The sequence below is a fragment of the Panicum virgatum genome, chromosome 2N (assembly GCF_016808335.1).
Source record: "Panicum virgatum strain AP13 chromosome 2N, P.virgatum_v5, whole genome shotgun sequence".
In the NCBI taxonomy this organism is placed as follows: domain Eukaryota; kingdom Viridiplantae; phylum Streptophyta; class Magnoliopsida; order Poales; family Poaceae; genus Panicum; species Panicum virgatum.
Window position 1 is genome coordinate 18,786,802 of NC_053146.1, and position 15,749 is coordinate 18,802,550.

Consider the following 15,749-nt stretch of genomic DNA (forward strand, 5'->3'; position numbering starts at 1 on the left):
TGCCTACACACACACACACACAAAACAGATTATAATGCAATCAGTTTATAATGCTGAAGTTGTTATATGAATTTTATTGTAGGCTTACTTGTGGAAGAAGCTGAAGAAGTATCAGTCCACCAGATGCAAGAGGAAAAGGGCGGAGAAGGTTAATAACACCACTGTAGGGCAGGCTCTTCACCGTTGTAGGCCCATTGTTAACAATGATTTACCACTATTTTTGAAAAATCCATCCGGATCAGCTGACTCCAACAAAAGCACCTGCCTCCGTGGTCCTATTGCTACTTATCTCAGGAGATATGTTTTAGTACCCACCCTGATAGCCATGGCCACCTTCATGGCAACACTAAGGCACACCCGACAGTTTGGCTTTGCAATTGTCAAGGACCATCTGGCTTTCAAGATAATTATCATCTGCAATACCATATCGATGTGCAGCTCGATTGTTGTCATCTTGTCCTCCATATTGCAATTGTTTGATCCCGTAAAGCTTATGTTGCACGAGATGATTTGGGCCAGCAGGCTGATTGTCCTTGCCGGGTTTATGATGGTTATGTCCATGGTGACTACTATATACCTCACTATACCAGCATCACGATGGCTTGCATGATAATGCTGAAGAGGCTATTATTGTTGCCCAAGAACTGGTCAGTATGAAAACAAAATTATTATTCATATTGACAATATGTAGCATGTAATTAAATTAAGTTGGTGAGCATCGGGCCCATAAAGTCATGGACATGGAATATACAAAAGAACCTAAAGGTGATGACCTCACAAATGTGTATTTAATGTTTATTCAGTACATGCTTTGAATCATATAGTTCTCTCTATGGTACATCTTTTTAATTAGTACGGATCTGCTATAGTTGTGGACCTTTTTTAATTTGAATGTGGCTTCATACTCTTGCACTATTGTTCGCAGTCACTATAAAACATTTCGATTGCCACACATTTCAAATAATGAACAATACTGAAGAATGCAGTTCAGCCCAGAGCATTGGCACCGGAAAGTATGGACTCGAGATGAGCGTTAGTTTAGTATAGTAATAACCTAAAGGCACAAATGTTCTAAAGGTTTGTAATTTCATCGTATCACCTTTTATAGTTGCATGGTGTGTTTCTTGCTGTAGAGATAAATAAATTTATGGATTCAATTTTGCAATTGGAGAGAGGAGAATTTTTTTTACTCATACATTCATTTGAACTATAATTATTTGTAGTTCGCATATATAGATGTTTCTAGTTGAAGAAATGGATCAAATGATGATAACTAATAACTAAATTGGGAAAAACTAGAATTGTGTGTTTTTACTTAGAGAAAGAGAAATTTGTGGAATTTTTTAGTGGAGAGAATGAGAGATTTTTATTCATATATCCATTAGAACTCGAAAATTTTATTCTTACATACATGGAATATTGACGCTTGTCGCCTATAGATCTGCAGCATAGGCTGATGATAGTGCGTGTCCTGTTGGTGCCACAATCGAGAAGCAACGTTATATGCACCAGATCAAGTTACACATTCAGCGACAAATAGTGAATAACAGAAATAGTGCCACAAATAGTCGAATATAATTATTACAAAATGACATAAGTCTTGATGAAGGCATAATAAATAAAGCACTTGATTATTGCAGTAATTCTTGCAGCGGAACCACCAAACTGCACAGGCAGTCCACTGGGGGAACATAAGCCTAAAACTCTTGGAAAACCTCTGAAAACTCCACAAATGTCTTTTGTTTTGCGCAGCATTGATTTTGCAAGGACGAGTACAGTTATGATTGATACTCAGCAAGTGTATAAGTAAAGAAATGACATGCAAGCACTACTATAGAAATAGCCTTTGGTCCTGCAAATTAGTCCCGGCCACCGTTGGATCTGGGACCAATGAAGGCTTTAGTCCCGGGTCCAACGTCTAGGGAGCAGCAGGGAGCTTTAGTCCCGGTTGGAGCCACCAACCGGGACTAAAAGTCACCCTTTAGTCCTAGTTGGTGGCTCCAATCAGGACTAAAGAGCCCAACTCTTTAGTCCCGGTTGGTAACACCAACCCGGACTAAAGGACATTTTAGTCCCCGTTGGTGTTACCAACCCGGACAAAGGCCCCTCCACGTGATAGTTCAAAAGGAAGTCATCCTATACTGAGTCACATGTACTGCTTAGGTGAGTTGGCAAGTAAACTATGCGCGAGGCAAGAGGTCCTGGGAGCGAATCCCGCGGGCGCAAAAAAAAAATTTAGCGTCAGGGTCATTTTGTCCCACTACTAGAAAACATGCCAAACATCCACCCTAAAAGTACCAGTATGAAGATGAACTGGTACCTATGCTAACATGAGTACTGGTTCATCTTCATACTGGTACTTTTGGGGTGTATGGAACCTGTAGATGAGCCTTAAGTACCGTTTGGTACCTAAGGTTGTCCATAGGTACCGAGTGATAACTTTTACATTAGTACTGGGTGGTACCAGCAACCGGTGCCTATGGACGAGCCTTAGGTACCGGTTCGTGTTACCAACCGGTACCTTAGGAGCCTTAGGTACCGGTTGGTGGTACCAACCGGTACATTAGGCTCATCCATAGGTTACTTCAAAAGGAAAACATCTATCTTTCCATCAGAAGTTATGTGTAGGTGAGATGGTAAGAAAGATACACGCGAGGCAAGAGATATTGAGGTCGTATCCGAACCTAACTATTTTTGACAAAAATACTAGCCTTAGGCACCGGTTCTTTTACCCGGTGCTCATGACCGAGACTTTTAGTCTCGGTTTCCGGGTACCGGTTCTAGAACCGGTGCCTAAGGCTTGTATCAACCGGTACCAAAAGACTTTTTTCTAGTAGTGTCCCAGTTCTACCACCCGGGACTAAAGAGGCTTTAGTCCCGAAAGCCGAGTCCTGGTTCCAAAACCAAGACGAAAGGTAGTTTGGAACCGAGACAAAAAGCATGATCTGTAGTAGTGAAGGCACAAGGATTAAGGTTGCCTAACTGACTGTTGTTGGTATTTTAGTTGACAAATTATTAGCAACCTATTTACTGATATGACTGTTTTTGTTGTTGTTTCGTACACCATCTAGTACTATACGCCGTGATTCTCCATAGCTCATGGCTAACACTCAAAGACAAGGGTTTATACTAGTTCGGGCGATCGTCGTACGCATTCTTTGCATTCGAGCACTGGGTGCTTACCACAGGGTGCTTGCAAGCGTGCGAATATGGGTGTATGATATGAGTGTCTAAAGACCAGAGAGAGAAGGCCCAGCTCTGCCTTCTATATCCTGTGGGCTGCGCTACATTTTAGAAGAAAGGGTGCCTCACCCCTATGGTTGATATCCCAGAGGAGGAGGTCGTGAGCTATATACATGTCCTAGCTAGATGCTCCGGGATCGTTACAATCCATCACGTCTCGATGTCGGGTCTCGCTTTCCAGGTCTCGTTCACCAGTTCAACTACAACGTCCGACATGGCTTCAGTCTTGTCCGCCATCCCCTTGGTAGGACATGGTGTGGGCATGGTTGCTGTACAACAGCCCTAGTCTGTCGGGGCTGTCCTCATGGCTCTACTGGCTGGGTCAATGCTTTGCCTGGGGTTCGGGGGGTCGGATCACCTCTCCTATAGGATCAAGAACACCGACTAGAGGGGGGGTGAATAGGCGGTTTAAAACTAAAAACACCAACACTAGAGAAATTTAATTAGTAACTGTAAGGATCGATGGACCAAGAGGGGGGGTGAATTGGACCTTTTTCAAATTTCTAAAACAATTAAAGCAACCTTAACCTATGCAACGCTAGTAAGGCTCAATTCACCAACCGGTTAACTAAGCAAACTACACAAGCTAACAAAGATATGAAACTGAGCAAGGTAGAGCTAAGTTATGATCTCTAAAGACAAGCACATGAATAATTGCATGAAAGTAAGTGCTTGAAATGAAAGAGTGGGCAAGAGACAACCGGATTTTTTTCCGTGGTGTCGATGTGTTGGCACACACCACTAATCCACGTTGTGACACTCAATAAGAGTCTTGTCACCTCCCATGTCACCGAGACTTGGGCGCTCACTAAGAGTCTCCGTTCACCATCCCGGCGTGGTGGAGCTCAAGCCACGTACAACCTTCTTCGGGCTCCCACAATCCTTGGCAAGCTCCGGAAGAAATACCTTCAATCACCAAGATCGCCTAGGTGCTGCCAATCACCAAGAGTAACAAGCTAGGGCCTTCACTTGAGCAAGAACCGATCACCAAGAACGGATGCACACAAGCTTCTCTCTACTCAAGTCCTTAGTCTTGCTTCTTGATTGATTGAATGAACAAGTATGTGAAAGATGAAGCTCAAGGTGGATCTCAACAATGTATGAGTGTAAAAATGTGTCCAGGTGTTAAGAGAGAGCAAAATGACCCATTGGAGGGGTATATATAGGCAGCTCACACAAATAGAGCCGTTGGAGAAAAGCTGCCAGAAAACTGCGTAGCGCCGGTTAATCCGACGATCCTCCAATAGCCAGCGTCGGTTTAACCGATGAATGTAAACTGCCCCTTCTGAAAACTTGCCGTTACAACTTGGGCAGATTAACCGATGTATCATCGGTTTAACCGGTGAGTGTAGTTGTCCACTGATCAACTGAAAAACCAAGTCTCTGGACAACTGCACCGATGTTAACTCAAAACCATCGTCGGTTTAACCGGTGAGTACAACTTCAGAAATCCCTGGAAAAACTATCTCACTGGTCAATTGCACCGACGTCTCAATTCAAACAGCGTCGTTTTAACCGGTGTATAGAACTTGAAACACCCTGGAAAAACCAACTCTGGACTAATGCACCGATGTTAAATTCAAACACGTCGGTTTAACCGGTGTATTGACTTGTCCAGACTCTGCTGACTTCGTTTAACCGACGTATAGAAAAATGAAATCGTCGGTTAAACCGGTGTTAAAGACTTTTTCTGATTTTGCCTTTTCTGATTTGAGTCTTGAACGAAATCCAAATATTCTTGAGATATAAGTTGAAAACCACTTATTTGAACTTCTAGGAACCTGAGTGACCATAGTGTGCATCCATTTTTGATTGACCATGTCCATGCTCAAGTTACTTGGCCTTAACCCCTCTTAATAGTGCGATCACTACAAAACTATAAAACCTATACTAACCTAAGTGTCCTTCTCAACCTTATGACACTTAGGACTAGAAAGATCCTTAGTCTTGACATATAATTGAGTTGAATACCGAGATCGCCTTTTTGAATAATGAAATTGAGGGGCCTCTTTTGACATGACCAAATGAGCGGTAATGATACATTAAGCTGCACAAACTCATTAGTCACAATAATGGTTGTCATTAATCACCGAAACATACCATGAGGGCCTATATGCTTACAGTAACAAAGGAAAGCCCTATCTCATGCTACAACTATCTCTAGTTTGGGTTTGCAACCTAGGGTGACAAGATACAACTCAAGCTCTAGTAATGTAAATTGCTCAAAGTAAATGCAAGAATTAAAGAGAGCAAAAGAAATAACCGAGCTTGACACAAGAAGTTTTTCCCGTGGTGTCGATGACTTGCCGGTCACCCCTAATCCACGTTGAGGTGGATTCCATGAGTCAACCGCTCCTCTATCAAGAACTCTCTTGATCTTGAGCCGGCTTGAATCAAGGAACCACTCCACACCTCGATTCCACTAGAGTTGCTCTTCAACACTCCGGTGAGATGAGCACAAAACCTCTCACAACCGAAATCGGGGCTCCTCAACAATCTCCTTGGAGGTGCTCCACGAAATCCACGTCTCCAAGCCATCTAGGGAGTAGCAACTCCCAAGAATAACAAGTCGATGACGCTTGCTTGAAGTTTCCCTAATGCCACAAAGTTCAAACTCTTAATGCAATGCACTATGATGCTCACACAATCTCAAGAATGCAATCTCTAAGCAAGAATGTGTGAGAGAGGGATGGGTCAGCTCTAAAGAGTCAAGTATGCAGTCCAAATGGCCAAGAGAGCCTCCCCAAGGCCGGGCAATGAGTATATATAGAGATCCCCTCAAAAACTAGCCGTTACACTCTTTTCTGCGTAATCGCGGACCATCCGCGGTTCAAAAACCGGACCATCCACACTTAAAAATCAGTGAGTCAGAGTGCAATAATTGTGTGTCAGAACTAGCCATTGGAGCCCTGGCGTACCGTCCGTGCCCTAGGGGCGGACTGTCCGCGGTTACAAGTTCTAAATCATCAGAGACGAAAAAAGTCTCTGGTCACTTTTCAAATTGATTGGCGGACCGTCCGAGTCCCCGGGGCGGACCGTCCGCCGTTCAATCACAAAGCCCACCAGAGACCCAAAACGTCTTTGGACAATTTGTTAGCTGACCGGCAGACCGTCCGCGCCCCAGGGGCGGACCGTCCGCTGTTCAACCCATCGGCGCAACCAAAGATGCAAGGTCTCTGGACAAATCGAAGTTAGAGGGGCGGACCGTCTGCCCGCCTGGGCCGGACCGTCCGCCTGTCGTTTATCTTGCCCACCAGAGACAAAACATGTCTCTGGTCATTTTTCAAAGTGTATGGCGGACCGTCCGCGCCACAAGGGCGGACCGTCCGCACTTAGGCAGTCAGCACTCAATCTTTTGATCCCTTTTTCAAACTTTTCAAAATGACGTTAGCCCTCATGCATGCATCTAGACATTTTGAGCAAAATGGCACTAAAGACCCATCAAGCACGAGTACATGACCCATCTTGATAGTACGGCTATCTATCCAACAAACCCGATCATTTTACATCCACTAAACGCCTTATGACCGGTAAAATGCAAAAGCCCTATTTGATACCTTTGCCTTGAGCCCGAGCTTTGGACATCATCTCCAAAACATCATATGATCACAATCAAATCCCTTTCATCCGTGGATCAACCTATGCTCTTTATCTCAAATGAAATTGTTAATCCACAAACCGTTGTCATTAATTACCAAATCTCGAATTAGGAGCCTAGATGCTTTCAATCTCCTTTTTGGTAATTGATGACAACACTAATTTTGGAGTGATAAAAAGAGTTCAAGTCAACTTTATATACAAGGCATATTAGACTTGGAATTAAACTTTGGAAGAACTTACTCATTTTTCTTGAAAATTTTAGAATATGATATGAATAAATTCACCTAAGTCCTATGAGTAGAGAGAACTCCCACTTGATATGTGCATATAATTTAGAAATGAAATCCAAGAGCACATATATATGAAATCTGAAAATTTTGACGGAGTTTTCCCTACAAGTGAAAATCGAGGCATACAACATACAAGATATACATATGATATGAACTTCAAGTAATTAGCACAACCTCAACAAACCACAAAGATGAACATAATCGATAAGAGTATCACAAGCCAACGTAGTTCACAAATTACAAACTGAATCCGCAAATCTCAAAGTTCATGCAATATAAGACATAAATATGCAATGCAACAGAGTTCGACACAAATAAAGTTCAACACAAATAAACCACGAGTGGCAAGCGGAAGCAAAGCGAATAATCTCCATGTGAAGTCCATGAGTTGTTGACACAGATTCGCGCCAACACACTCCAATGCGCTAGAACGCGCAGGAGATTGTCAAAACGATCTGAACCAGCGATGCCCTGGCGGACCGGTCTGACCGGTTCCGCAGACCAGTCTGACCGGTGTGGAGCAGAGAACCACGAAGACCTAGAAACGTGAGCTCGGGAGGGACCCCGTCGGAGCTTGCGCGGCTAGGGTTGCTCTGAGGTCGGCAGGCCACTCAGAACGTCTTCAAACGTCGTCGAGACGAAAGAAGAAAGCAATCTAGGGTTGGAAAAGACTAGGGTTTGAGAGATAAAAAATAATGCGATATTTTGATTGATTCGATTGGGAATACCTCAATCGGCCTTAGCCTTTATATTTATAGGCCGGGGAAGTCGTACCCCTCTCCAAGTCGGTTTATCAAGATATGCATTTAGAGAACCATTATAGCACTGGCATACCTTAGATACTTGCTGCACCACCAGAAGAGAATCTCCAAAGGCTTCAACATGCTTCACGCCCATGGATTGCACTAATTCCAAGCCAAATAGAAGAGCCTCATATTCAACTTGGTTATTTGTGCACTCTTCTCCCAATCGGTTTGAAAATTCAAAAACGGCACCATTCGGAGAAATAAGAACAGCACCAATCCCTTGACCATCATCACAAACCAATCCATCAAAGTACAACTTCCATGGTGTGCAAGTAATATAGCCGACTTCTAGATCATGCTTGTCATTAATCCGATGCTCAACAATAAAATCCGCTACAATTTGGCCTCTCATAGATTTTAAAGGTTCACAAGCCAAATCATATTCAACCAAAGCATAAGCCCACTTGCCGATTCTACCACTCAAAATCGGTTTTTGTAACATATGTTTGATCACATCGGTTTGATATACTACTATGCAAGTACTAGATAGTAGATAATGCCTTAATTTGGTACAAGCATAATAAAGAGACAAACACAACTTCTCAATAAATGTATACCTCGTCTCCGCATCAATAAGTCGTCGGCTTAAATAAGTAATGATATACTCTTTCCCTTTGGTTTCTTGAGTCAAAACAGCCCCAATAATCTTGTCCTCAGCAGCCACATAAAGTCTGAAAGGTACTCATCTCCTAGGTGCTTTGAGTACGGGTGGCGAAGACAAAAAAATCTTGATCTTCTCAAATGCCTCTTGCTGTTTTGCCCCCCAAGTAAATTCGGTTTCATCTTTCAACCGAAAAATAGGAGTAAAAGCATCGATCTTCCCGGACAAGTTAGATATAAACTTCTCAAGAAATTTACCTTGCCCAAGAACTGTTGTAAATCCTTCTTGCATGTAGGGGCTTCAACCTTCCTCATGGCTTCAATTCTTTTAGGATCAACCTCTATTCCCTTCTCATGAATAATAAAGCCAAGAAACTTTCCAGCCGATACACCAAAAGCACATTTGAGTGGATTCATCTTCAAACCATACCGGCGCATCCTCTCAAGAGCAAGTCTCAAATCGGCTAAATGATGATCCAAACCGGCCGATTTAATGACAATATCATCAACGTACACCTCCAAGATGACACCAAGAAAATCATGGAAGATTAAATTCATAGCTCTTTGATAAGTAGCACCCGCATTTTTCAAACCAAAAGTCATAACAACCCACTCAAACAAGCTGACAAATCCTGGACATCTAAAGGCCATTTTAGATATATCTTCTTCGGCCATGAATATTTGATTGTAACTAGCGTTACCATCAAGAAAACTAATGACACGATGTCCGGAAGACTCATTGATCAACATATCGGCTATAGGCATAGGATATTCATCCTTGGGAGTAGCTTTATTAAGATCTCTAAAATCAATGCACACTCTAATTTTCCCCGAATCCTTTTTCTCAACGGGCACAATATTAGAGATCCAATCAGCATAACAACAAGACCGAATAAATCCAGCATCAAGTAAATGATTAATTTTAGTTTTAATTCGGTCATAAATAATGGGATTGAAATGCCTAACCGGTTGTTTATAAGGTCTAAAACCGGCTTTAATTGGTAAACGATGCTCAACAAGATCACGACTTAAACCGGCCATTTCATGATACTCCCAAGCAAAACAATCAACGTATTCCTTCAATAAATTAACCAAATCGGCTTTATATTCAGCCTATATATTTTTGTTTACAAAGGTCTGCCCAGGGATGGTTCCATCACCAAAGTCTACCTTTTCTAAAGGATCGGCCGATGCAAACCCTTGGCCCAGCTTGTCTAGATCATTAGAATCTTCAATGGCTTCACACATATCGTTCGTACGCGCCCGATACTGATCTAGCCTCTGCTGTAACCACTCTGTGTTGGACCGGTCTGACCGGTCGGGGTGTCCAGTCTGACCGGTCGGCTCTGTGCACCGAACGGGACTGGACCGGTCTGACCGGTCGGCACAAGTGGTCTGACTGGTCGCTTCTGGAGCTTCTGTTGTACTCATCTGATTTGCATTAAATGATTTAGCCAATTATCCATCGGCTTTAGTACAGCAGAAACAAAACCATCCTTAGTGCAACTAATCAAATCATAATCGGACAGATCTACGCCCGATAAACACTTGACGTTGTCGTGTGCACTAATAGAGTCCGAATCGGCTAAAGCAACAAAGGATGAAGTGTCCCCATGGACAATCTCAACCTCATCGCCGATCCACTGAACAAGAAACTAATGCAAGGTTGAATGAATGCACTGATTTGCATGAATCCAATCCCTCCCAAGAATCAAATTGTAGTTACCTTGCACCTCCGAGACGAACAAAGCCGTAGCAAGCGTCTTGCTTCCAATGGTGAGCTCCATGGAAGCAACTCCCTTGGCGCTAAGGGGCTCGCTCCCTCCAACACCACTGACCGTCATGTTAGTCCTCGTCTTGGCCACCGAACTTCTTGAACAGCGAGTAGGGCATAAGATTTACAATGGCCCCACCATCCACTAGCATGCGAGTCACCGGCTTCCAGTTGATGTGTCCCCTAAGGTAAAGAGCCTTCAGATGGTTGTCCTTCTCGCTTGGCTTCTCGAACACAGCTTCACGGGGCCCAAACTGAAGATGAGCCAAATCCTCTTCCGGAACCACGAAGTAATCCGAAGACATGTGCACCACATTAATCTCCAAGTTGGTGTGCTCCAGAGACGCTTCATAATCCACCAATTCCTCATCTTCTATTGTCAGATGAACTGCTGGGGCTTCGTCTACAGAAGTAACTGAAACGGGCGGTGCCGATTCGGCTGCTGGCTCCGCAGTAGGCTCTACCGGTCTGACCGGTTGGTCAGACCGGTCTGACCGGTCTATCTGACCGGTCGGCTGCGGTAGTCCAACCGGTCTGGCTGGCTGATCAGCTATCTTGACCTTCCAAACCTTGCTCTAAGGGAACATGGGCCTGTTTCTGTTGAAGTCCTCATCCCTCATCTTCTCTTTTTCTTGCTCCTTCTTTTCTTTGTTGCGAAGGCGCTGCAATATCCTCTTCTGTGTATGAGTTAAACCTGAAGGGCACCACCTAGGCCAATGGTACTTATCTGCTGCGCTCTTGCTGCTACCGGCCTCATGATCATTGGCCATGACCGGCGTTTGTGAAGGAACCTCAACCGATTTCTCTATGTCCATCGATATTTTGCCCGTATCCTTTATGGGCACCTTGACTTCACCGATTTGAACAACATCGGTTTTAGGCATCTCTGGATCAGCAACAGGCTTCTGCTCCTCTTTCTTTTCCTTGATGCGATACTCGAATCTTGGAGCAGAAACCTGGCCCGGCCTTTGGTGAGACCGGTCTGACCGGTCAGAGGTGACCGGTCTGACCGGTACAGCCTGCTGCACTGGATCAGATTGGCGTGGTCCCAATCGGTCGTGCACGGGCACCCTGGAGCTTTCCCCTTGATAATATGGAGGATAAGGCATCAGGAAACACTGCATCCATATCCCTTCATGCTCCCATGCCGGATTTGTTCCACTTGATGCCGGTGGCACCCATGGCATGATAGCATACATCTTCTGGGGAGGATACAATGTGACAACATCACCTCTGCGCCTGCTGGATTCCCTCCTTGGAGACACTGGACGATCTTGGCGCGGTGGCGATCGCGGTCTCTTTTTTAGCGGCCGATCTTTTTGAACGGCCTTTGTGTGCTTGTTCAACAACTGGTCGAAGGTGGGCTTCTGATTAGCAGGCCTTCCCTGCACCTTCACCTCGTTGGTCTTCCAAGTACCCACTTCCGGACGCTTTGGCTTGAAAGTCCGGGGATGGTCACCAGAGCGGTCTGACCGGCTGTTGGAACCGGTCTGACCGGTCGGAGACACCGGTCTGACCGGTCGTGCCTAATCAGCAGATCGATTTTCTGGTGGAGAGCTTCCTTGCCCCCCGAGTCTGGGATTTCTGACAATGATCTTCAGAGTATCCTTGCCATCATCAGCCTTCTCTTTGATAACTTCCCGGGCAAGGATCTTTTCACTTGTATTCATCGGTCTTGGATCACCGATGACAACATGCTTCCCCTTAGCTCCTTCGGCTTGTTCCGGCCGAATGAGCACCTTTGGATTGTTCAATTCCAGCGTATGAACAGAGAAAGGAGCCTTATCAATTTGCATCTCAGAAAGTACCAATCGTCTTTCATTAATGGATGATTGTACTTGTCGACGAAAAAGATTACAATCATTAGTAGCATGAGATGTAAAGTTATGCCACTTACAATATGCATGTATTTTAAGTTCGTCGGGAGATGGAATAGCATGTGACAATCGGATGTTACCATTCTTAAGCAATTCATCAAAAATCCGATCACACTTAGAAACATCAAAAGTAAATTTCAGTTCCTCATGCCGATTCTTTTGAATCGGCTTGAGAGACAGAACTGAACCTGGTTTGGCCTTTGATGGCCAAAAAAACTCAGCAGCATATACTTCCTTGCTATCATCATCCGAACTATCCGAATCATGATCAAGAATATGTGTGTTGGACCGATGAGGCTTGAAAGTATCTTTAGCATTTTTAAGTTTAAACTCTAAACCCATGACTTTGACTTGCAAGAAATTCACAGTATGATATTCAAAGCCCAAGAGTTTCTCTTTAAAATAAGAACGTAAACCATTAAACGCCAAATCCACCATATCCTTTTCGGAAATTGTCAAACTAAAACCCCGATTTTTAATTTATTTAAATCTTTTGAAATAATCCGAAGAAGATTCATCACGACCTTGCTTAATCGATGTTAAGTCCAACAATTTTGCTTCGGTTTCCCCACTAAAGAAGTGATCATGAAACTTATGCTCCAACTGAGCCCAATTGCGAATAGAATTAGGAGCAAGCGAGGAAAACCAAGAGAAAGCCGTTCCAGTCAAAGATAAAGAAAATAAATGCACACGCAAAGCGTCATTGAAACCGGCTTCTCCCAACTGCAAGACATATTGACTAACGTGTTCCCAAGTCGTACGAGAATTATCACCATTAAATTTTGTAAACTCGGGAATGCGCCAACCAGCAGGAAAAGGGGTAAAATCAAACTCGGCGGGATAAGGTTTCTGATACAAATGCGTAGTACCCATATCCACCCCAAGCTTACTTTTAATCGCATTTGCCAGATCTTCTTTGAACTTAAGGAGATCGGCCTGATAGTGTTGGCTGGTATAAAACTCAGAAAAATGATGTGCATTAGAATTTCCATGCGCCATCGTCTGTGAAGAAGTCGGGATCGGTCCTTGGTTAGGTCCAGATCCTCGTGGCCCTCCCGCTACAGTAGTAGTGCGAGGTGGTGTATACAGTGACAATTCATTAGTTCGGCTAGGGGTAGCCGAACCTGGAATTGTCTCAAGAGGCGTCGGCGACGGTACTGAGTAACCGGTTTGATAACCGATCTGACCGGTCGGACTGGTTTGATAACCGGTCTGACCGGTCTGTGGGACCGGTCCGGCTGGTGCTGTGTGCACGGTCGACGGTGGTGGGGTTTGCCCTGAGAACGAGTTCGGCGGCATACCATAGAGTGGTTCAGATGTGAACTCAGGGGTAGCCGAACTCGAATCTAATGAGTTAGGATCTGACATGGGTTGTTTACCTTTAAGCGCATCAACATCACTACTCAATTTAATCAAAATGTCACCCGCAGCAGCTTGTGCAGCAACAATCTTTTGATCCATTATGGATGACATTCTATCAAACATATCAGAGGGAGAGAGGCTTACATTGGGGATCTCTTCAATCTTATCCTTGCTAAGCTTGAGAGACGGCAGTACGAACTCCTCCACCCTCTTGACGAGGCCACCACGATCCTTCTTGAAGCCTTTCAAGAATTGTGCCTTGACGTGCTCCTCCACAAGAAGGTTGGCCTTGCGCTCCTCTTCGGTGACCTCCTCCATTGTAGCCGTAATGATGTTTTCCTTGTCGATCTCTGAAGAGCCCATCTTCTTCAAGGAGTAGATTAGATCGGTTTTAAAACCAGATTAATCTGTTCCCCAGCGGAGTCGCCAAAAAGTGTGTTGACACAGAATCGCGCCAACACACTCGAATGCGCTAGAACGCGCAGGAGATCATCAAAATGATCTGAACCAGCGATGTCCTGGCGGACCGGTCTGACCGGTTCTGCAGACCGGTCTGACCGGTTTGGAGCAAAGAACCGCGAAGACCTAGAAACGCGAGCTCGGGAAGGACCCCGTCGGAGCTTGCGCGGCTAGGGTTGCTATAAGGTCGGCAGGCCACTCAGAACGTCTTCAAACGTCGTCGAGACGAAAGAAGAAAGCAATCTAGGGTTGGAAAAGACTAGGGTTTGAGAGATAAAAATTAATGCGATATTTTGATTGATTCGATTAGGAATACCTCAATCGGCCTTAGCCTTTATATTTATAGGCCGGGGAAGTCGTACCCCTCTCCAAGTCGGTTTATATAAGAATTTCCAAAATAAAACGAAGCCTACTCGGATTACAACTGGACAGACCGGTCTGACCGGTCGGGCCCGACTGGTTAGACCGGTCGGCCTTTGAACTGCCAGAATTGGCAGTCAACATGAGCTCCCCCTAGATCCAAGCCTGCATCACTTCGAGCGTCCTTCTCCCCCTTTGGCATCAATTGCCAAGAAGATCAGTCCATCGGTGGCGGAGGCGGTGGTGGCTGGTTGAAGGGCTAATGTGGATAGAACTGTGGAGGCGGCACTGGAGCCGGGAAGACTGAGTAAAAATGATCTAAGAACCCTGAGAAAGCAGTGTTGAAAGTATCAAAGCGCTGCTCTAACTGTTGTTGTCTTGCCTCAAGCTGCTGGAACTACTCAGAAGAGGGCATATCCTCAAAGCAAGAATCCAAAGCTTTTATGTCTGAGTGGAGACCCTCCTGAACTCCTCTCATCTGGGCTATCATAGGCTGGAACATGGTCTCCTGAAAGTGTTGTGTCATCTGCTGCTGCATGTTCTGGAAGCCTAAGTTCATCTGAGTCTGCATCTGAGTCACAAGGCCATCCATATGAGAAGTCATACCCTGCTGTATCGATGCAAAGTATGGGTCAGAGTACCCAGCTGGAGGAGCCCACTGTGGCTGCACTGGAGGCTGTGGAGGTGGCATAGCATGCTGTGCTGCAACTGCTCCCATGTGACCATCATCGTCACAATCATCATCATCCCCATGCTCATGTTCTTCCTCATCCATGTCATCACCGGGGAAGGGAGTCAAGGGCCTCAGAAGAAATGATGTGTCATTCTTGAAAGGCCTAAAAGGAATGTGCTTGCACTCACAAATCCCCCTGAAACTTGTCTTGGATTTGATGATAGACATAATGTATGGTGCAAAGTACAGATTCATCTCAAGATTGAGTCTCAAGTCTGCAAGCTGATCCATAATGAGAGCTATGACAATGATTCTGTTTCCATTCATGACATGAGAGATCACAATCCAGTAGAGACCTCTAATCTTGTCCTTGTTTCCACTCTTAGGCATAAAGGTGATTCTTGCAATTTTGTTTATGACAGCAGGATAATGCCTAAGACATTGAGTGCCCCCAAACACTCTAGCAATCCCAACATTAGCAGGCTCATAATAGATAGGATAATTAGTTTCAGGTAGAGGATTTTCCAACACAATATCCACAGTTTGCGCATTCTTCATGAAATCATAGTCTAACTAGTTTGCAGCGGCACATTCAGCAAAAGTAGTATAATATACCCTCTTCCTTGTTTTCCACCAAATCTTTTCTTCTTCCATGCTAATTTCTAAGGTGGCATAGAACTGGCGAATGACTATCTCATTCCAATC

The 15,749-nt window shown here is 44.5% G+C and overlaps 1 protein-coding gene across 1 annotated transcript in view; it reads left to right on the forward strand.

The window, feature by feature from the left end:
- Positions 1–819, forward strand: part of LOC120659924 (ankyrin repeat-containing protein At5g02620-like) — a 48,711-nt gene extending 47,892 nt beyond the window's left edge. Inside the window, exon 11 of the mRNA XM_039938191.1 lies at positions 83–819. The gene's annotated coding sequence lies outside the window, so the exon portion shown is untranslated. The remainder of the gene's footprint in view (positions 1–82) is intronic.
- The last annotated feature ends 14,930 nt before the right edge of the window (positions 820–15,749 follow it).